The sequence below is a fragment of the Ambystoma mexicanum genome, chromosome 8 (genome assembly GCF_040938575.1).
Source record: "Ambystoma mexicanum isolate Mex_15411 chromosome 8, UKY_AmexF1_1, whole genome shotgun sequence".
Classification (NCBI taxonomy): Eukaryota; Metazoa; Chordata; class Amphibia; order Caudata; family Ambystomatidae; genus Ambystoma; species Ambystoma mexicanum.
In genome coordinates this window covers 1,437,189,275-1,437,212,682 of record NC_090929.1, presented here as the reverse complement: position 1 = coordinate 1,437,212,682, position 23,408 = coordinate 1,437,189,275, and the positions used below count along the sequence as shown (strand labels likewise).

General features: G+C 45.0%; 1 protein-coding gene across 4 annotated transcripts in view; it reads right to left on the bottom strand.

Moving 5' to 3' along the window:
- Positions 1-23,408, bottom strand: part of ARHGAP19 (Rho GTPase activating protein 19) — a 507,107-nt gene that overhangs the window by 166,214 nt on the left and 317,485 nt on the right. The gene's annotated exons all lie outside the window — the stretch shown is intronic.

Sequence of the window (23,408 nt, the reverse complement as noted above, 5' to 3'; positions counted from 1 at the left end):
TTGGTCAGTTCTATGCATTGATGGGACACAAGGTCATCCAGCGCATGGACAGGAAAAACATGTATAAAAAAAACAAATGCCTGGTCGTTAGTTGGAATGGTTGGTAGATCTAAAGTCAAGACAGAAAAAAAGGAAGCCAGTATGTTCACTGAAATAATGCTATTGTGGTGGCTTTTCCCCAAATAATGACAGAATTTGCTCATGTACCTTTGATGACTTTGCCCCAAAATGGTAGCATTTTCCCCTGTAATGAAACACCTGTGATTGATTTAACCGCAGAGCAAGCATTTGCCCATCTAATAATATGCTATTCCGTTCGTAACAGTCTTTTTACTACATCTATATTTAATGTAATAATGTGTAAACCGTAATTTAAGGGTGAAAAATGTGCATTGGCTACTAGCCATTGGCTAGTGATAATTTACTCTGCCATTGCTGCGCTGTCCTAAAAATATAATTGATTTATTCTGGCTCAAACTGTTGTGCACTAGACAATGCGCCAAAACTCGTTTTTTTTTTAGTTATAACATATGAAATATAGCGGCAGAATGAAGCAGTTGTAAACTGTAACTGAGTCCCTGATTGTTATTGTGCTGACTTTGTGCGGCTCCCATGAGCAGCTGGGGCCTAGTAATACGTCAATCAGGAGAAGAAACTCTCTCCTGGAACTGAGGATTTTAATTTTTTTAAGGCTCCCTCGACCCCCACACACCAGATCACCTCCTGGCACACTCTTTCATACTATGAATTACCTGGCTGCGTCCGGGTTTCAGTGTTAGGGAGAATTCTCTGTTCAGGCTGAATTTCCTAACCTAGTGAGTCCCCCAGCAGCTTTGCTGGATTTCGGGAGTTTGTTTTTTTCCATCCTGCCAAGAGTGAGACTCTTTTTCTCCCACTCTTGGACATGTATGTGTGTAATTCCTTTGAAAGGTCAATGTGTTCGATGGGCTATGGGGTCTTTTACTCCATAGGGTCTCATGTTTTTCTATGTGTGTTACACCGCACCCTACGTGCCGTAACACTGGGGAGTCCTAGCGGACCCCCACCATAGACTCCATACCCGGGAACTGACTACTGTCTCCCCGGGCATGTAAAGTCACCATTGGCTTTACTAGACCTAAATTTACTAACAGAACTAGTACAAACCATCTTATTGTGGACGTACTAGTAGGGGTAATTCGATTACTCCTAAATCTGTTACTCGTGAGGGCACTGTCCCGTCCCCCCTCGTCGAGTTTTGGCTGGTGGCAGTGGAAACTACTTGTTATTTTCGACCCCGAACATAACCCTATGGGATTCGTCCCATTGTTGGAGATTGATACTTTTTCTCGTTAATCTCTAACGTACCACCGATCTACTTATCTTAAATAAGTTTATCGGATGGTATTTTCTGCCAGAACTCGGTTTGTAAAATGGCGTCTGTGTTCGTCTCTGTGACTCCTAAACCAAAGTTTGAGTCCTTTGTTCCACTTTTGGCGGGCTCTGTACAGAGACCCTCCAAAGTGGTGCTATTCTGTCTGGGTCACCACAGGGGTGTGGGAGGGGGTTTAGGCACCCTGGACCGAGTTGCCTTGCCAACTCCGGTCGCACTCTGGAGTGATTGGCCCAAGTGGTGAGCCTTCCCGCTCACCACTTAGCATGTGTTGATTGACAGCTAGGCTGAATGAATGGGGGTTTTCTGCATAAAAGCAGGGCTTTTGGGACTGGATCTTTAGAAGTCGCCACAGGACCTAAGAATCCGACGAGGGTAACGCTGAGCCGACCTGCACGACGACACCTCCGGTGGAGCCCTGCAGAACCGACTCACCACTTCCCGACGACAGAGGAGATCTCCCTGCCGGAGAGTCTCTTCCCCTGGCTGGTGGGAACAACCAGTCCCCTTTGCTTTTTATTCGCCCAGGACGCAGTGGTCGAATTGCCCGTGCAGAGCACCCCGGCAACCGGATAGCCACTACCCCTGTACCGCGACCAAAAGGTGGTGCCTTGTGACGGAGCACTCCGCGGCTGGTCTCTTCCCTGGTGGTGCACCGGACTTCACTTTTCTTCGACGACGAGATCATCTCTACTCTTGGCAAAGACCCGACGTGCATCCACCACCAGGAACAACTGCCCCCGCCGGAGCTGCCCTCCACAACAAGGTACCGTGTCCGCCTGGCTTCCCTTTCGATCGGTTCGAGTGAGTTGTCTTAATCCTCTCCGTTCCGGTGGGTCGCCTCCAAGCTTTTCTCAATTATTGTTCTGGACTGGTTCAATCTGCCGATAACAATTTGCTACAAAGACTTGAATGCATCTCTACTAAAGACTTGTTGGGACATAGCGCCTTGCCTCTCTCCGAGTGGGCCTGGCCTCTGAACTTTATGATCTATTGTGATTCTTGCCTTCCCGCCTGGCATTTTATCCGCAAAGGATTGAACTGTGTTGATTTCATAACCTGCCTATCTTTTTCTCTCCCGTCCTAATATAAGAGTGTCATCTAGGTTGAGGTATACACCTCTGTCTGAAAATAAGTGGTACCGGTAGAACCTAGAGTTGTCGAAATATTGCTAGGGGGATTGATCGTTTTCTGCTTCATAGAGTAATTGTGTTTGATTTGTTTGCCGTGAATTCGCCATAGTGTTTTTCATAGATGTTTTGTTATAAATAAATACCTTAATATCTTTACACTAAGCCTCGTTGCGTGTTTGCTTGTCTTGCTGGGAAGAATTGCCCTATTTTGTATACTCCACATACTGCTCAACTCTTCTTGAGGGAAGTCCGACTGCTCAGCCACAGCTACCAAGGGAATCTGTGTGGTACGGACTGCTACCAAGTGGGTTCACCGCCAAACACCTGTAGTCCTAAATCTTTTGCAGTGGTCCCAGAGGGAACTGCACAGGTTTCCGCCTAACATTCAGGTAGGCCAATGATTTGGGAAAAAATTGGCCGCCACACTGGAAGTGTGTCCTAACAGAGACACACAAAACAGATCCAAAAACATGGCAGATCTGAATTATCTGGCCTTCGCAGAAGAGTTGGTAGAGGGCATTCTGGGCAACCCCTCTCTCCTTGGGATCAATGCAACCGCAAAAACCCTTACGAGCTCAGATTATTGGAATGAGTTGGAGATCCTGAAGAAGAAACTCACACACAGAATTGCATGGAGCACTGATAATTGATATCTACGGGCCCATGCCGCCCCGAATGGGTTGATTATTCGGATTGAAACACATTTTCCTTGAATCTGCAATTTCGGAAAGACTGTTCATTTATAAACAATAAATGTACCCGAGACTGGCTGATCTTGATCATCAATACAGCCAAATCTGTGTCAGAACAGCTGATGCGCAACCTTAACGCTAAACTTGATAAGAACCACCAGATGGTTTTGGAGAATTACAACAACAAATTAGCTGCACTGGAGGCCACTCTAAAAGAATTCAGGGACATCAACCTGAATAAAAAAATTTTACACACAAAGAAGATCAAGCAGCTTTCACGCACGTTAAGGTGTATTCATACACCGCTGACTACTATTTTACAGCTGAAGCAAAACAAGCTAGGCGTGATGCTGCAAAATATAACACCCAGACAGCCCAAAGGTTTCACACGAACATGATCGGGCTCTTGAGAAATAGCCCGGATGATAATCTGAGCAGGCCCCTCTGGTACCACTCGACAAGTACATTTTACCTCTCTCTCAGCCACGGTGGTGGGGGGTGTTAATGCAGGAGCAGGAAGACTGCGCTGACAGAACCAATCGCCGAGGTCACGCGCATCAATCTCTAATAGTGAAATAATCACTGCATTTAATCACTGCATTTACTGACCACACCAGAAACGCAGATCCTGCAGAAAGGTCTGTCCTCCGTACCAACGGCAAAATACAACCAGTTTCAAACTCGAAATGAACTCAGGTAGGTGATGCAATTAGGCTAAAGCAATTCTTTGGCGACAAAGAATTAGAGACACAACGAGACATCACAGGCCTTAAGCCACTGTCTCAATTCTTTCCACCTACACATAGTAACTGTGCGGAATCATCCACCTTTGTACAAGCTCTTCTAAAAAGAATTGAAGCCTTGGAAAAGAAATCCTGTTTGTTCATAATAACTGTACTAAAGAACAATTAGCTGCCCTTTCGTGTCTAGCTAATAACACCATTGTGATAAAATCAACGGACAAAGGGGGAGCAACAGTACAGATGAATACCATTGACTACAACAACATGGTCACAAACTTAGTACAGGATAACGCCAGTTATCAGATACTTTCTACAGATCCAATGGCGAACCTCAGGGCTTTGATAGGCCTGACAATTGAAGAAGCAGAATCTGAAGGACACATCAGCTTAAGGGAAGCAGCCTTTCTTACTCCCACACACCCTGAGCTGCCTGTATTGTACGCCCTCCCAAAAAGGGCTTAATCCCCCACCCGGACAAGCCATCGTGTCAGGGATAAATTCAATACTCAAACCACTTTCCCAACTCATTGATTTTTCATCAACAATTATATTCCAAAGACTGAATCATACATAAAATATTCAACTGCCATGCTTAACCTACCGTTTGGCCAGTTTTTGAGATACAGACATACCTTGACTATGTAACTCAGGCCAGTATTAATTGGTTGAAAGAGGATACCCTAAGAAAACTCCACATACAAGAGAACTAGGAACATCCTGAGAGAGATCAGCCTCCAACAACATCCTAAGTCTCAAGCCAGCAAAAATATAACGGCGGTCTCCAGCTACTGCCCCCCATTTAATAGGAAGAAACGAGAAATAAAGAAGCTTTGGCCTCTCCTAAGCACAGGATCATGCCCGCTGCCTCCTCCTTTCTTCGCCCTCATACAAAGACAAAACATCTGGGACAGACATGTTCAAACTCTTCCGCATGACAGCCAGCAGGAGGACGAGAGAAATGAGCAGCAAACCCTTTGGGCAAGCAGGCGTCTTATGGGACATGCACCTTTTGGCCGATGCTCTGTGTGTGGTCAAACACATCGCAGCACGAATGTGGATATTGGGTGGAAACCCCCTTGGCAGCCAAAGCACTTCTCCAACTGCAACAGCTGAGGAGTAATTAATCTTATTACATGTCCCTGCAACTTACGCTATGTAGGGATGATGATACGACCAATCAGGAAGAGACTGATTGAGCACAAATCCTGTATCAGAACTGGCAAACTGACAGCCCCGTTAGTACACACTTTAAAGAAATGGGCCACACTCCAGTTTCCAATGGACAGTTTTGGAAAAATGACATCCCCTGTGCCGGGGGCACCAGGGCATTTCAGAAAAAGAGCAACAATGGATTTCTCGGCTGAACACATTTTTATTTATTTATTTATATAGCGCTGAAAGCCCGCGGGCATCAGAGCGCTTACAAGACAACAGAGATTAAGAACGGGACACGATGTGTGATGGTCAGTGTTACATTATAATTCAGTAAGTAGTGTTTCCAGGATTCATTTAAAAAGTAGTGTTTTCAGTTTTTTCCTGAAGAGGAGGTAGTTGGGTTCGAGTTTCAGTGAAGTGGGAAGATCATTCCATTTTTCAATACTCAAGGTCGGAAAGGCCTTGCCAAGGCCGTGCTTCTTTTGCGTTTTGGTGGTTTGCAGTTTACCTGTGTTAGAGGATCTAAGCTGTCTGGGTGGCTCATACCACTTAAATTGTTTTTTGAGGTAGACCGGAGCTTTGCCATATTAACAGCGATGAACCATGGTGAGAGATTTGAAGGAGATTCTCTCCTTCATAGCCAACCAATGGAGAGCCTTCCTTTCACCGGTGATGTGTTCTCTCCAGATTCTTCCTGTGATCGTTCTGACGGCATTGTTTGGCATCTTTTCAGACATTTACTGTTGGCTCCTAAAAGAAGGGAGTTACCATAATCTAGTCTAGACAGTATAGTGGCTCTAGCGATGGTCGTGCTGTTTTTTTGATCTAGTAATGGTCTGATTTTTTTGAGGAGAATTTGGTGGTACTGACAGTTTTTCTTAAGGTAGGCAGTGTGAGTTTCAGCAAGTGAAGCTTGAAGATACACTCCTAGGGTCTTCACTTTTACTGATATAGGAATTTGGATGTTCTTGATAGAGAACGAGGAGTAAGATGGACTCAATTTCTTTCTAGCCTGTGTAGAGCCGAATATCATAAGCTCGGTTTTGGAGCCGTTTAAGCACATCCAGTTTTCTTTCATCCAACACTCAATGGTGTTGTATAGGGATGAGAGTCTGTCGTTGTCCAATTTGTAGTCCCCACTGAGTTCAAATCCCAGTTGGGTATCATCGGCAAAATTGGTAAAGAAAATACCCATCTGAGATAACATGGTGCAAAGGCAGAGCATGTAGAGATTAAAGAGCAAAGGGGAAAAACTGGCCCCTTGGGGGACACCGCAGTCAACCAGTTTAGTGTTTGATGCATTGTCTCCCCAGACAACCCTGGATTGCCTGTTTTGCAAGAATGAAGCAATCCATTCAATTGCCCCTGGTGAACAATAGCCTGCGTTTTCAAGGGCCTCCCAGAGCTTTGTGTGACCTAGCAGATCAAATGCTGCCGAGAGGTCCAATAGTATTAATAGTCCTGATTTGCCTTTGTCCAAAATAGACAGCATTTCGGTCTGGAGGTCTAATAGCACGGACTCGGTACTATGGCTGGATCTAAATCCGGACTGCTGTTGGTGTAGTAAGTTGTTTTCGTCTACATAGCTTTGAAGTTGTTCAGTAGCTAATTTTATCCATAATCTTTAATAGAAAGTTGCAGTTCGTGATAGGTCTAAGATTGGCTGGGTCCTGTTGGTTTAGGTCAGGTTTTTTTTGGTAAAGGAGTGACCGTGACCTTTTTAATGATGTTAGGTACAGTTCGATCCCTGAATGATGCATTTACCATTCTTGTGAAGAAAGAGGCAAAGATGACAGGGTTTTCTAGAATAAATTTAGGTGGTAGGACATTTTCCGAACATGAAGTGCACCTCATAGAAGAGAGTGTTTTCTTCATTACATCGAGTGTGATGGACCTGAATTGAAATTTTGGGGTTTCTGTCTCGTTTTTGTTTTCTTTAAGGTGGGTTTTAAATGAAGTGTTTGTGGTCAGGCAGTTAATGATGGTTTCTCTGGCTTTAGCAATTTTGTTTTGGAATGCAGTCTGAACATTCTCGCAATCTATTTCAGTTGGTTGGAAGGGTGGGGTGAGTGTTATGGGTTTGTCTATGGATTTGAGTATCTGGAAAAGCTTTCCGGTGGAGTTTGCGGCAGTACTAATGATGTCGTTATAGTAGTTTTTCTTCAAATCTATGAGCTTAGATTTGTATGTGTGGTCTGCCGATTTCCAATTTGTTTTATTAATTTCGGTGGGATCTTTTAGCCATTTCTTTTCAAGGTTCCTTTTGTCCTTTTTAAGCTTAATCGCTTCAGCTGTGAACCATTTTTGGTGACTGGAATTGGGCCGACTTTTTTTTCTTTTAGAGGGGCATGGAGGTCTAATAGTTTTAACATGCCTTGGTTGTTAGTTGATATTATTTGTTCACTATGGTCTTTGTCGTTAGTGGTGGTCATGATTCTATGCATTTCCTCTGAAAGCATATTGCTCGTGATTTTTTTCAGATTCCTAGCAAGAAATGGTTTTGGTAGGTTAGCTGGTTTTTCCTTTTTAAAGTTCAACGATAGTGAGATATCAATTTTGAAATGGTCTGACCATATGCAAGGGTAAGAGCCAAGCATGGTAACTTTATTGCTATTTGTGACAATCCAATCAAGCTGGTTCCCTGTGGATGCCGTAGGGACATTGTTAATGATAGAGAAGTCGCTGTTCTCAAAATCCTCTTCAAGGATTATGGCTTGTTGATCCTGATGATTATGTATGACATGTACACATGTACTAATGGCCTGATTGAAGCTATCCACTGGCACGGCTTAGCAGTTTTACACTGAAGTGGCAGACCATCCATCAATTGCCCTTCGTTAACCAAATTTCATCCAACATTTGTACCAAGTATCCTGGACAGATCCGGGACACAGGATACATAGCACGCTCACACGGCAGTGCACCATTCCAAGATGGTGGTCTTCGGAGAGGAAGTCTTCACAGTGATTCGAGTCCCCGCCCAAAGCCTTCAATACAGTATAGCCAGCGTTTAGTTGACCACGTACAGCTTGTCAACACTTTGCGAGACCAACACAACACAGCGTAGGATCCACACCGAAGAAGCAAAGTTACTTACAAACGGTAAGGTAATACAACTGCCCCTACCACCCTCAGCGACATGCCGCGCCACTTCACTTGTGTGCCGATTTTCTTCGTCCCCCTACGAACAATAACCGATCCGCATGGTGAAGGCAGACATTTACCGACTCATTGATATTTCCTTTGGTTCTATAGGAAATACGCAAATGCTTCGTATCCCATACACGGCCAAGCGCACGATGTTCCAGCCCTCACGATTCGACCTTCGCTACTACCACACTAAACATAGGTAATGTGCATATAGATTACTGTAGTGCTAAGGAACGCAACACAGCTATTACGATACCGGATATATGACTAATGGGAGTGCATTACGGAGACATCTCCGGTCAGAGCTGTTTTTAGAGCCTTGAATTATGGCTTACTGCTCTTTGGAATAGATTGCATTTACATTGAATGGTTGGTAGCTACTGAGCCTATCCCCTTAGAAGATATAGCTGATCCGGCTTACTCTTCTTTTGCCTTTCCACTAGGTCATCAGATGGCGGCCCAGTCCTGACATATGGATTCAAGGGAGTAATGTCTATACCCATTTAAACTGGTCCTGAAGATGACACCAATTGCCAGAGTCATCGAAACCGGTCAACCTTTTTCTTTACACGATATCCACTAAAGCAAATGGGATACAAGTTTTGTAAAAAACAACACCTGTTTGGTAACCAGGTGTCCAGAGCATCACTTTTCCTGTACATTGCAAGGATTTTAGATATCCATTGGAACCCAGTACAAATGCTCTGTTCACATATTGCTTTGTTGGTTAACAAACAAGGGATGCATCAGCCATATAGGAAATTCCCCATAGCAATGTTTATTGCATGATAAAGTTGATACAGTGATGTTCTGTTTCCTGATTGGGTTAGCACTATAGTGGGTTTTTAGGAGACTAAATTTAAAAACGCCAAATTTGTCACATACTGTTATGTAGGGATAGATTTTTCCATCTTTCAGGTTTTCTTTTAGATAGGCGGCGCAATCACCTACATAGGAATAGCTTTTAGTGGTTTCAAGATTTATTCTGGCTCAAACTGTTGTGCATTAGACAATGCTCCACAACCCATTTTTGCGTGCTGTATGTATATACAGAACTGAGGTGGTGAGTGACTTACTGGAAGTTTGCTGTCACGGCTTCGGCGGCTCCCGACACTGCTCGCCGCCGGTCTCTACGACAGCGGTTGCCGGCCGGTGCTCCTGGTGGTTGCCATGGCGCCTGCTGAATCGTCACTCCCTCTGGCGGCGTTCCTCTTGCATTGCCATAGTTGTGCAACGCTGTTCAGCGTCACGCACATGCACGTCTAAACTCAGATGTATAAAAACGGCTTACTTTCCGTTTTACGAGTGCTTTTGATTGAACTTGCTCTCAGCTTCCTTGATCCTTTGTGCTCTACTGTTTGCTGCCCGGTTACCGACTCCTTCTGCTCCTGACTTGCCTCGCCTCTGATCATTCTCCTGTGTAATTGACTTTGCCTCTGGTAATACGACCCTGCTTTTCTTGGATTACGTTTGGCACTGTTTTTTCTGGCTGCTTACCTGGTACTTGACACATTTTTGTATGCAGATTCTATTGGATTTTGCCTGCAACTACTGAGTCTTCCTTTATTTGCACAGAGTGCTTTGAACTTTGGATGCCTTGCAGTATATCTTTGTACTCTGTTCCCCTTAGAGCGCCTTCGTTCCATATGGGAAAAAGTTCCTTACTAACCATATTAATGGCCCTTCCCTTCGTTCCTACCTTCCTCAAACCCCCTATTTTCTGTGCTAGAATCCTAATTCAGGGATTCCATCAGGAAATAATACCCATTATTAGTTTCTTACCACCTCCAACGGATTTCCTATTAAAGTTGATTCACTGTTCATTCATGTTAGCTCCTATTGATATAATTGAATCCTCGTGTCACTCTTCCATTCATGTACTAAATCGGTCCCTCCTTTCTTTTCAGACTGGTGAATATATGGTGGTATTTTGCTCTTCCAGATGAACCACTATCCCGTATGTATTTTTAGCTCAGACTCAGTGGTATTTTATAGGGAAAGTCTCCATCTGAGGAGACCCTTTGGGCTATTCACTTCTGTTCTAATAACTGGGCTTTTGTGCTTCCATAGGAGTATTTGGCATTCTCGATTCATGCAAGTATTTACACTTGCAACATCAAAGATTTAACCCTGCTAACATGCACAAGCTTTTCAGTTCAAAATGGATTCCCTATCTATCTATATGGACTTTGTTGAAGTGCTCTGTCAAACTACAACACATTCTAAGGTGGTCATACCACCACCTTAAATCTCCCTGTAATATGACAGTACTTAAAAGAATGTTCATATACCTAGTGAATACCCATTGGTGGCCTGCAAAGCAGCATCCTGGCACACGGCTGAACAGCATTTTTTGAAAATGTTGGGGTGATTGCTGTACCCTTTGAGCCTAGCACTCATACTCCCCGGTGCAAATTCAATGGCGCCATAATATGCCCATGTTTAAGATTTTTGCAGTGCAGGGTGGAATCCAACTGTGCAAAAGCATGCAGGCTTAAATGGAGACTCCCAATCATATTGACCACCTGGCAGCTAACCAGCTAATCTCTTGAAAATCAGATTGCTCCTTACAAGGATTGGCCTCTGCTGAAGTGTGCCTGCAGACCCACACCCAGAGTAGTCAATCAGGTAGCCAAAATGCACAAACTGTGCCAAATGAAACAAGATAAAGATAATCAGCCACTTAAGTAGAATATAGTACCGGAAGGAAGATTCCAACTGTAATGGGAACTTGAAGAACAATGTGTACACAAAAAGGGGGGAGGGGTTGTTCCCATACAGATTTGTTTAAACTGAATAAATCACCAGTGACTTAGCATCGTGGTCAAGCAAAATGTCAATTAATCACATTGTTTAGCGTGTTCAAGCAAACAAAGGAAGATTTGTAATTCATATTTTCATAAATCATCTAATTTCTTAATTTGATTGTATTAATTACAAATCTTTCTTTGTTTGCTTGAACACACTAAACAATGTGATTTATTGACATTTTGCATGACCAGGATGCCAAGTTACTGGGATTTATTCAGTTTAAACAAATCTGTATGGGAACAACCCCCCTTTTTGTGTATACTTATGCAAAATAGATCGAATTGCACGAAAGCGCAAAAGAATTGGGAGGAGACCAGGCACAAGGTCCTCGTGAAGTTTTGGAGCAAATCAGTCCAGCAGTTCAGGCTGTAGGTGAGAACAAACCTTTGTCGAAGGGAAACGAATAAGAAATATATATGTGTTTTGGGAACCCCTTCCCTTATGATTTCCTCCAGATCACTTCAGTAACTGGAGAAAATAAAAACGTTAGAAAGAAATTCAGAATCTGGTATTTTTGGGGGAAAGTTGTGCTGTGATTCTTCGTACAGACACATTTTAAGACACCAAGAGGTGCTTCCTATAGGGAAACCAGCTTAACCAAAAGAACATATTGCGGACTCTTATCTACAGGCACAATCACAATCGCACACAATTACATATTGTGATGGATCTAGCGATATCACCACCGATTCTCTGGAGGGAAGCTTCTCTTATCTGGCAGAAACTATCTTATTCTGACCCTGGGGGTGGCTGTCTGCCAGAGGACCAAATGGGGGGAAGACCAACTCCAGAGAGGTAGGAAAACCATAGAGCAAAATAACCTGCCAACCTTAATTCCACACGACACCCATCCACCCTGTACAACATACTTGTATGGCTTCTTGCAAGAGGAAGAAATCCCAGGTTTTTTCATTCAAATGCTTTGTTTCTCCCACCACCATTTAAGAACTGAGATGAGTAAGACAGCTGGATCAATGAAGATGCCTAGAAGCAATAAGACAATGCTGCATTCTAGTCTTTGGAAACTTTTGATTGAGGCTGGGAAGTTGCCACAGCTGATAGCAATGGAAGCAGCTGAGAGAGAAATGGTTAAGAGAGTGGAAGAGTGAGGCCATTGGGAACCGCTGAAAGAACGAAAAAAGAAAAAAAACAGGAGTTCGTTGAGTCACAGAGGCCCAAACGGACACTGTGAGGAGGAACTAAACCGAAAGCAGCCCGCCGCCTGTGACCGGGAGGAGCGAAAGAAACCAGAGCGAAGATGGACCGGCTGACAGGACGTACGCCTAGTCAACGGGCCAAACGAGAAGCCAAGGAGGAGACACAAGGACTGCTAAAGACTCCTGGTAAACCCAGGGAGATAGAATGGGTTACCGGGCACCTAACAGCAAATGCTGTACCATGCTAAGCCCGCAAGCAAACGCCATTGAAAATGGCAAAGGAACTGATATAAATGAGATCATTGTTAAAGACTGGTCGGTGACCCAGTATTCCAAAGGAGGGAATAGTGTATGTGAAAATTGTTGAAAGTGAGACGGAAGACCAAATAAAAGAGTAACCATTATATATACAGAGTTGAAAAGGGGTCAGAGACACAACCCTTGGAAAGGGGAGACAAAGTAAATACAAACTGTAGTGGAAAGGAGTCAGTGACCCAACTATTGTGACGTGGATGAAAAAGAGCAACTACAGAAAGAGAAAGCCCTGACAGGTTAGTGCACCCGGAAAACAGGCGTCTAAGACTCATACCCAGGAGGGGGAGATAAGACGTGAAGCACTATCCTGGCAGGAGAGTAAATCACGAGTGAGAAGCAAAGTAATATTGTAAGAGGATTCAATTCAACACTACAGCTAAGTCAATGCCTAGTCTGGGATACTGAATGGAAACCCTTATTGATATATCTTTATGTCCAGTTCATGAGTTCTGGATGACTACCCCTATATAACACCCCTCTCTTAGAATCCCCCTGACCCCACTGAGTCAAGAAGTAGTTCTGTTTTGCACGTTTAAAAGGTTTATTTGAGAAATAAAACAAAATATAGATACCACGCTTTTATAATAAATTAATAATCGATATCGCCCTTATAAATATAATGTTAATCAACAATGGGTAATCTGACACTAGCACACTTCTTTATAATCAATGAGGAGTTGGTGTAGGATGGATAAGGCAGCGAAAATACTTTTATGGTTTCAAATGGATGCAATGTTGAATGAAAATGCAGTACAGAAACTAACTAATATGGTTTCACAAGATATTATATGTTCACTTTTCCCCTGGTGGCAATTCACCCCCCCCCCCTATATGCAATGCAAGGAGATGGAAGTAACACACACAGTTCTCAGGAATGCAATCAAATACAATACGAAATTAAATTCCCACCCCAGCAAGCTTAGAGAAAACAGGTATGAGTTTTAAAACACAGGCCCAAGTGCTTTGAATGTGGTGGCAATTAAGTGAAATATGCTGAAAATGCTTTTAATTCCCTTTAGGAGGTTCAGGGTGAGTGAGAGATACTTGGGATGAGCTCAGGCTCACTTTAGCAATGATTCAGGGATGGTTATTAAGAGGCAAACAAATTTTTAGCAAAGGAAAGCAAAAAGCTGCTATCTTTTTACAGGTAAAGAAATCAGGCCAAATCGCGGCAAAATTCGTGAGTGCGTGAGTCGCGATTACGGCAAAAGTATAAGTAGCAGCAAGTCGGTTCTAGGTTCGTTGGAAAGCTGAGATTCTAAGCTTTCAGAGGAAAGTTAAACCAAGCTCCTAGACAAACGGTTCCAGAGATATGAACGATTTTGTAAAGGTCGTTTTTCGGATTTAAAGTAAAACTCAAAATGACAGGTGACAGCTTGCAGCTGCAGAATTGACAGGTGACAGTTGTGCAGCTTTAAAAATGACAGATGACACGATTTCTAGGAGGCAGTTCTACTTAAGTTAAAATAGTTTGGATTAGATTATTTTAACTAAGAGATTGGTTCTGCTAGGTACTCCCAATATAAATTTGAAATAGGCCTCGCCACGGATCTGGTCAGGTTTTGGACTGGACTCCGGTTCTGGTCTCGGCACTTCACAGTGATCTGGGTCAGCTCTCTGGTTCTGCTGACAGCGGTCTGGGTCACTCTGGATCTCTGGTCTGGTCTCTGGCAATTGTTCTTGGCAAAAGAATTCAAACAGCTCGCCCGGCTGTGGAATAGTTTGCAAATGATTTTAAGGTTGCTGAGGCCTGCTGAGAAGAGTTCTCAGTTTGTGGGTTTAGGCCCTTGCTTTAAGTTCTGAAGTAAAGTTCTGGTCTTTGGAGATTGATGGATTTGAAGTCTGGATCTCTGGATGTGAAGTCGTCGGTCAACATGCTCCGCAGCAAATGGAATTGAATGTCTCTACCTGTCCCAGCAGTCTCTTTTTATGTGTTTTGAAAATGGGTGTGTGCCTGGGCCTAGCTAAGCCTGCCCCCTCTCTACTTGTCATTGGCCCAATTCTCCCCTCTCCCATGATTGGGGGAAGGAAATGGATTGTCATCATGATGAAGTCTGTTTATGGGTCAGAACATCCTCCCCTGGTCAGTTTGCCCACAACTCTATATTTGATTCAAATACATCTTTCCCAGATATACAATTTGTTGAAATTACATGTGCACATTATATATTCCTTATGGTCCATGCTTGTCCGCCTCTGATCTTCCTGGGTGCTTGCATTAAAAAATACAATGACAAAATGACAGCTTTTTAACTGGTTTTGCAATATCGGACATTTATCCAAAATTACACACATGTGCGCAAGGAGTATGGACATTAATTGATGAATTGTCAGATTTTTAACATGCAGACATTTGGAGTGAGACCCTATTTTCCTCTAGCAACCCCCCAGTATACACCACAGGGTCCTAACGCCTCTCAAAATGTTCACAGAAAAATCACAAAAATAATGATATTACTTATATAATTCTGACAAGTCCGCACTATGAGTTATCTATCTTTTTAAAATTATGCCCAGGTCAAAAAGGGATGTGGCTTACCACATCACAGGGTGGAATAACTGGTTTATTCACTTCCCCCAAGCTCAGCTGCTAGCAGAGGCACTGCCCCTCCCAGTTTCCCCTAAGAGGAAGCCACTTTACGACACCCCCAATATAACATTTGCCTGAGTCAAGGGAGTTGCATTGTTCTGTTCCTTCCAGTTTCCAGGTGCCCCACACCTAATCTAATCAGAGAGGTGACAACTCCTTTTGGCAAGGGGCAGCAGGTGTAACGCTCACCTGATTCTCGCAGAGGCGCCCGTCTTGACTGGGCGACTACCGTATCTTCAAAGGTGATGTGTAGCACCCGGTTGGCTCTTTGGGCTGGACCTCTGTGCACTGTATGCCTGACGTGTAGAGTAAGATGTCTGCAGATATAAAATATGGGGTTAATGAACTGGGGTTATTGGGGTGTCCCTATCTCTTTCCTCTTCTCCTGTAGACCCCAAAGGTTAACGCTCTCACCTTAGGTAAGTGAATGCCGAGCTCTCCATCTGCCTCGGGGCAGGGTGCTGTAGCCAGTTTCTTCACTGGATAGGTAGCGCAGGCCTCTTGACTTCAGAGGACTGCTGTCCGTCGTTTACTGCACGAACGGTAAGTTTCGAGTCATTCAAATGTCTTTTAAAGTCTTTAGTAATGATGTCTCTTGTTTTGCAGGGTTCCGGCGATGGCGGATGACGGGCTGAAGTGAGTTGAAGATGGAGCCCGTGTGATGAATAGAAGCGCCTGGAAGCACGTGAGTAAGCGCTTGTTGCCTGCTTCACGATGCGCTTTAACTGTCTTTTTATTTTGCAGGTACGAGTTCGGAGCGGCTGCAGGGTGCCGGAATACCCACTGGATTAGATGTGGAAAGGAGTAATGGCACGTGAGTATTAAAGTTCCCCAATGTCTTTAAACGCACCTTGTTTTGTCTTTCAGATGCGGATGCAGCGCCGAAGGCCTCCGGAGCGTACGAAGAGTTGGTAAGCTTTTGTCTTTCAGATGCCGGAATGCAGTATGAAGACCTCCGTAGCGCACGAAGAGTAGGTAAGCCTTTGCCTTTCCGATGCCGGAATGCTAACCTGTTCTTTCTTGTCTTTATAGGTGTTGCTGAAGACTGGATTCAGGATGGTAGGCCTTTGCCTTTCAGATGCCGGAATGCTAACCTGTTCTTTCTTGTCTTTATAGGTGTTGCTGAAGACTGGATTCAGGATGGTAAGCCTTTTTCCTTAGGCCCAGGACTGGATGCAGAAGACACGATGAGCGTCCTGCTGCAGAGGGTGCAGAATAACGCAAAGCAAGATTCATCCACCGGGTGTGGTTTAAATAGCCTCCTGTAGTGCTTAGGTGTCTCCTTCCACAGCCACGCCTAAGTAAGAAAAGAGTTCCTGGTAAGAAAAGAGTTCCTGCCTTCCAGAAGAGTTCCAGTGTTCTAAATCTAGGGAATGGCTCCAGCCCCACCCAACAGGAAAAGTAGTTCCAAACAGAAGAGGATCAGAGGCTCAACTGGCAGGCAAGTAAGCAGCATGGTCTGCTGCAGGTAAGTCCACCCAAGCATTATGAGCCCGGCGCTTCCAGCGCTGGGACTGGGCATATTTATGAGCCTGGTGCCACTGGCGCCAGGACTGGGTCCAAAAGGTCCCAATTGGGACTGGTTGGCACTCGGAACCTGGGTTATGGATCTGCTTCCAAGGGAGTTGGGAAAACCCTGACCTTTTGGAAGCAGAGATCATGACAGTACCCCCCCTCAAGGCCCCTCCCAAACCGGGCTTCTCCGAGGGTTTTGCCTTGTCGGGAAATGTTCGGTGAAATCTTTTGATTAGGCGAGGAGCGTGGACATATTCAGCAGGTTCCCAGGATCTCTCTTGGGGGCCGTAGCCTTTCCAGTCAATTAGGTAGAATAGTTTAGATTTGGAGATCTTGGAGTCCAGAATGCTTTTGACTTCAAACTCGAGTTCTCCATCCACTAGGATAGGTTTTGGAGATTTGGTTAGTCGGGTTTAAGGTTGCACGGGTTTTAATAGAGAGACGTGGAAGACCAGTTGTATCTTCATGTGCGGGGGCAAGTCCAACTTGACCGCTACTGGGTTTACTATGGTAGTGATGGAATAGGGACCAAGGTATCTTGGGTTGAATGTGCGTGGCCCTTTTAGAGATAGATATTTGGTGGATAACCAGACTTGATCCCCTACTTGATAGTGAGGGGCTTCCTTCCGATGTTGATCTGCTCCTTTCTTGTATTGTTCTTTAGCCCTTTGAAGGTGAGAAACAGCTTCCTTAAAGGCTTGGGTGATTGTAGAATGCAGGTAGTCTACTGCTGGTGTTTCAAGATCTTGGAGGGGATCCAACTCCGAGGTTCGAGGGTGACTGCCGTACAAAAGAAAAAACGGGGTTTTCCCAGTTCCCGAGTGGACACAGTTATTGTAGGCATACTCGGCTATCCAAAGGATATCTTTCCAAGTTTTTTCAGTTTGTTGCAGCATGCAGCGTAAATACTGTTCCAGAGTTTGATTGGTCCTCTCGGTTTGTCCGTCGGTCTGAGGGTGGTGACTGGTCGATAGTCTCACATCAATTTGAGCCGACCGACAGCAACTTCGCCAAAAATGAGAAATAAATTGACTACCTCGATCCGAAATTAGAACCGAAGGAAAACCGTGCAGTCGGACGATGTTTTCGAGAAATTCTCGGGCCAGAGTTGCTGCTGTTGGCAAGCCTTTGAGCGGAATGAAATGCGCCATCTTGGAGAATAAGTCCACGATTACTAGAATCGTATTGTATCCGGAGCATGGAGGTAGATCGGTGATGAAGTCCATAGAAAGCGTATGCCAAGGGCGAGGTGGGATGTCAATAGGGCGTAAGAGGCCTGCTGGTCTTTCCTTTTGACTCTTGTTTTGGGCGCATACTCCACAGGACATTATAAAGTCTCTGATATCTTTTTTCCAAGACGGCCACCAGAAGTAGCGCTTGATCTTTTCTGAGGTCTTGGCTATACCGGGATGACCTTCCATTAAAGAGTCGTGATAACAAGAGATTACTTTTTTCTGTAAATCTGTGCTGGGTAGGTATAATCGTTCTTGGAAATACAATAAGTTGTCCTTTACTGCAAAGTCCTTTCCCTGCAGATGCCAATTCTGTATATCTGCTGGAGTTACAAGTTGCCTGGCTTTATCCTTAACTTCCCTCTATGGATTCTGTGGCGATTACAACCAGAATTCTTTGTTCGGGAATGATTGGTACAGGTTTAGGGTTGATCAAGTGTTCTTCCACTCCCATCCGAGAAAGGGCATCGGCTTTACCGTTCTTTGTACCTGGTCGATAGGTAATTATGAAGTCAAACTCGGCAAAGAATAATGCCCAACGGAGTTGTCTAGAGGATTGGGCTTTTGCGGTTTTCAAATATTGCAGGTTTCGGTGATCCGTAATCACAGTAACGGTGTGTCGGCCCCCCAGCAGATAATGCCGCCAAGCCTTAAAGGCAGACTTGATAGCCAGAAGTTCCTTGTCAGTAATCGTGTAATTGACTTCAGGAGGCGAGAATTTGCGGGACCAAAATGCCACGGGATGCAACTGATTGGTTACCGGGTCCTTTTGTGATAGAACTGCCCCCATGGCAAGGCTTGAAGCATCAGTTTCCACGATGTAGGGGAGTTCGGGGCGAGGGTGTTTTAAGATTGGTGCAGAGATAAATGTAGTCTTCAAATCCTGGAAGGCTTGTTCCGCCTCGGTAGACCATTCAAAATGTTTGTTTTTCTTTAACAAGGTAGTGATGGGCTGGACTATTCGAGAGAACTCGGGGATAAACCTGCGGTAAAAGTTAGCGAAGCCTAACATGCTTTGCACACCTTTTACGGAGGATGGTGATGGCCATTTGAGAACTGCATCGACCTTCTTTGAATCCATACGCACCCCGCCAGGTGATAATATGAATCCCAAGAATTCAACTTCAGTCACGTTGAAAACACATTTTTCCAACTTAGCGAAAAGTTTGTGTTGACGCAATCTTTCGAGGACCATTTTCACGTGTTTCCGATGTTCAGATTCCGATGAAGAATAAACGAGGATGTCGTCAATGTAAACAACAACACATACATCTATGAGCTCTCTGAGGACATCGTTCATAAAATATTGAAAGGCGGCCGGGGCATTGCAAAGTCCGAAGGGCATGACCTGATATTCAAATAGCCCATACTTGGTGCGGAAGGCCGTCTTCCATTCATCGCCCTCTTTTACTCGTACCAAGTGGTAAGCTCCTCTAAGATCCAGCTTTGTATATATGCATGCTTTTCTGACTTGGTCCAGGAGTTCAGGGATCAAAGGTAACGGATATCTATTCTTAACGGTGATCTGGTTCAGGGAGCGATAATCGATACAAGTTCTAAGGTCTCCTTCCTTTTTTGGAACGAAGAACAAAGCTGAAGAAGCAGGGGACTTGGAAGGACGAATAAACCCATTTGCCAGGTATTGATCCAGGTATTGTCGAAGGTGAAGGTTCTCAGGCTCGGTGAGGGCATAAATTCTACTACAAGGAGGAGTAGATCCAGGTATCAGGTCTATCTGGCAGTCATAAGACCTATGAGGAGGTAGAGAGTTAGCCTGATCCTTCCGGAAAACATCTTGGTATTCTAGGTATTCGGGAGGTAACTGGGGAGTCTCTGAAGAAATTGCGGCCAGTGCAACACCAGGTGGAGGGTGACAAGTAGAGACACATTCTGGAAACTGGACCGTTCTTGCTCGCCAATCGATCAGAGGATTGTGTTTCTCTAACCAAGGTATTCCTAGAATAATCTGAAACTGAGGGGCCTTGATCACATCGAACACGATCTTCTCATGGTGTCCATCTTGACTTACTAGCGTCACTTCTTGAGTGGTATGCGTTACTGGCCCGGAGGCTATCTCCGTACCATCCACCGTAGTAATGACGTCCTTTACAGCCTTGGGACAAAGAGTTAGATTCATCCTCAAAACCATTTCATGATCCACATAATTGCCGATGGCACCGCTGTCGACGTAAGCTTCAATTGCATGTAATCGATCCGGATTATCAGGGCTAATGAGGACCATAGGTATCACGAAATGCGAGGTCACGGAACTGGTTTTTACGCTCGGCAAGAGGACCTCTATTCTTGTCGGGCGAGGTCGTTTCCCTGCTCAGAGTTTGTAACTTTGGTAACTGCAGCTCCTACTGCCTTCTTGGCAGGTTTCACCGGACAGTCTCGAAGAAAGTGCCCTGAGTTTCCGCAATATAGGCATAATTGCAACTGTTTCCTCCTTTCCCGCTCCCGTTGTGTTAGAGGACCTTTCAGACCCCCTATTTGCATGGATTCCCCGGAGTCTACTCCTTTGGAAGGAGTTGGCGGTTTGGAAAATACTCGAGCATCAAACTTGGAACGATCGGCCTTCCTGTTCTGCAGCCTGTGATCTATTTGAACGACCAAGTCTATGTAATCCGAACAGTCTTGTGGGGGATTCACTACTTGGGCTAAAACGTCTTTGAGCTCTCCACGTAGACCTCTATAAAACAGCGTAATCCTTTTGTCCTCAGGCCATTGAGTTTCCACTATTAGTCTATTGAAAGATGCAACATAAGCCAAAAGGTCTTGATTACCCTGTCGCAATGAAAGAAGCTCATTGTCCAAGGCCTGTCCCTGTGAATGTCTTGCGAACAGTTTTTCCATACTAAGCTGAAAGGCTTGAAAATCATGGAGAACCGGATCATCTTGATGAACTAGAGGGATCGACCAGTCTGCCGCATTGCCACTAAGGTACGAAAGTACAAAAGCTACTTTAGCTTGATCAGTTGGAAAGGCTGCTGGCCGGCATAAGAAGTGCAACCGGCACTGATTGATAAATACTGCAAACCTCTTTGGGTCACCAGAAAATCGCTCGGGCGGAGCCAGAGGTACATTCCCAGGTAGGTTGATCTGCACTGGATTCATAGAGGATGTTGAAGGAAGATTTGCCCCTGATGCGGGTAACGGGGTCTGTCCGGCTTGTGACTGTAGCACTCTAGCAAGATTGTCTGTTCTCTCCTTGGAAATAATTAGTTCCCTTCTTAGAGCATTCGTTTCCTGACGAGTTGCATGCACTTCTGCCCTTAGTTCCCCAAGTAACCGGGCTAGGGGGTCAGTATCCGAGGTTTCCATAGCGCCTGGGCGAGAGTTTTGCGGTAGGCTTTGCGTTCTGTAACGCTCACCTGATTCTCGCAGAGGCGCCTGTCTTGACTGGGCGACTACCGTATCTTCAAAGGTGATGTGTAGCACCCGGTTGGCTCTTTGGGCTGGACCTCTGTGCACTGTATGCCTGACGTGTAGAGTAAGATGTCTGCAGATATAAAATATGGGGTTAATGAACTGGGGTTATTGGGGTGTCCCTATCTCTTTCCTCTTCTCCTCTCCTGTAGACCCCAAAGGTTAACGCTCTCACCTTAGGTAAGTGAATGCCGAGCTCTCCATCTGCCTCGGGGCAGGGTGCTGTAGCCAGTTTCTTCACTGGATAGGTAGCGCAGGCCTCTTGACTTCAGAGGACTGCTGTCCGTCGTTTACTGCACGAACGGTAAGTTTCGAGTCATTCAAATGTCTTTTTAAAGTCTTTAGTAATGATGTCTCTTGTTTTGCAGGGTTCCGGCAATGGCGGATGACGGGCTGAAGTAAGTTGAAGATGGAGCCCGTGTGATGAATAGAAGCGCCTGGAAGCACGTGAGTAAGCGCTTGTTGCCTGCTTCACGATGCGCTTTAACTGTCTTTTTATTTTGCAGGTACGAGTTCGGAGCGGCTGCAGGGTGCCGGAATACCCACTGGATTAGATGTGGAAAGGAGTAATGGCACGTGAGTATTAAAGTTCCCCAATGTCTTTAAACGCACCTTGTTTTGTCTTTCAGATGCGGATGCAGCGCCGAAGGCCTCCGGAGCGTACGAAGAGTTGGTAAGCTTTTGTCTTTCAGATGCCGGAATGCAGTATGAAGACCTCCGTAGCGCACGAAGAGTAGGTAAGCCTTTGCCTTTCCGATGCCGGAATGCTAACCTGTTCTTTCTTGTCTTTATAGGTGTTGCTGAAGACTGGATTCAGGATGGTAGGCCTTTGCCTTTCAGATGCCGGAATGCTAACCTGTTCTTTCTTGTCTTTATAGGTGTTGCTGAAGACTGGATTCAGGATGGTAAGCCTTTTTCCTTAGGCCCAGGACTGGATGCAGAAGACACGATGAGCGTCCTGCTGCAGAGGGTGCAGAATAACGCAAAGCAAGATTCATCCACCGGGTGTGGTTTAAATAGCCTCCTGTAGTACTTAGTTGTCTCCTTCCACAGCCACGCCTAAGTAAGAAAAGAGTTCCTGGTAAGAAAAGAGTTCCTGCCTTCCAGAAGAGTTCCAGTGTTCTAAATCTAGGGAGTGGCTCCAGCCCCACCCAACAGGAAAAGTAGTTCCAAACAGAAGAGGATCAGAGGCTCAACTGGCAGGCAAGTAAGCAGCATGGTCTGCTGCAGGTAAGTCCACCCAAGCATTATGAGCCCGGCGCTTCCAGCGCTGGGACTGGGCATATTTATGAGCCTGGTGCCACTGGCGCCAGGACTGGGTCCAAAAGGTCCCAATTGGGACTGATTGGCACTCGGAACCTGGGTTATGGATCTGCTTCCAAGGGAGTTGGGAAAACCCTGACCTTTTGGAAGCAGAGATCATGACAGCAGGATGCAGCTAGGCCTGGGAAGAGTGGCGAACAGGTTTCTCCTGTCGGGGGTAGTTGTCAGGCAGAATCCAGTTTCACTAAGCCAGGTTTCAGCTAAATGTCACTTTTTGTTCCCAGTTTTCTACATTCAAATCAAACTGACAATTTGTACCTATACATTAAATAATTACTTCCTTCAAGTCATTTCAGAATATGGTTTTACATTCTTCCACCTCTTAGCAAGTCTTTCCTTGGTCTGGTTTTGTTTCATTTGTGCAGTTTTACACAAAAGTCTGGTGGTTTTAAAACGCCGGCTTTCTGATAGTGGCGAGTACTGGCAATGCAACCATTTTTGGGATTAAGAAAATGAATTCCCCACAGTTCTGAGTTGCTTTTTTGGCAATCAGCATTGCCATTCCCAATGGTTTCAGGCTACTGTGTGTGTAGCCCAATGGTGGTTTTAGGCAGTGCCCTCCTGTGCTCACAACATAGGCAAAAATGGGTGGCAGCCTATTCTTCATGTTTTCCCTGTGCACTCTCTGGGGAGTTCTGGCCATCATGATGTTTTCCATGCCAGTACTGCACAGTTTTATGGTAGGGCTTGGATGCATGGGTAAAAACATCCCACAATATCCTAGCAGGAGAGCAAACCAGGAGTGCGAAGCAAAGGGATATCCTGGCAAGCAAGTAAACCAGGAGTGAGAA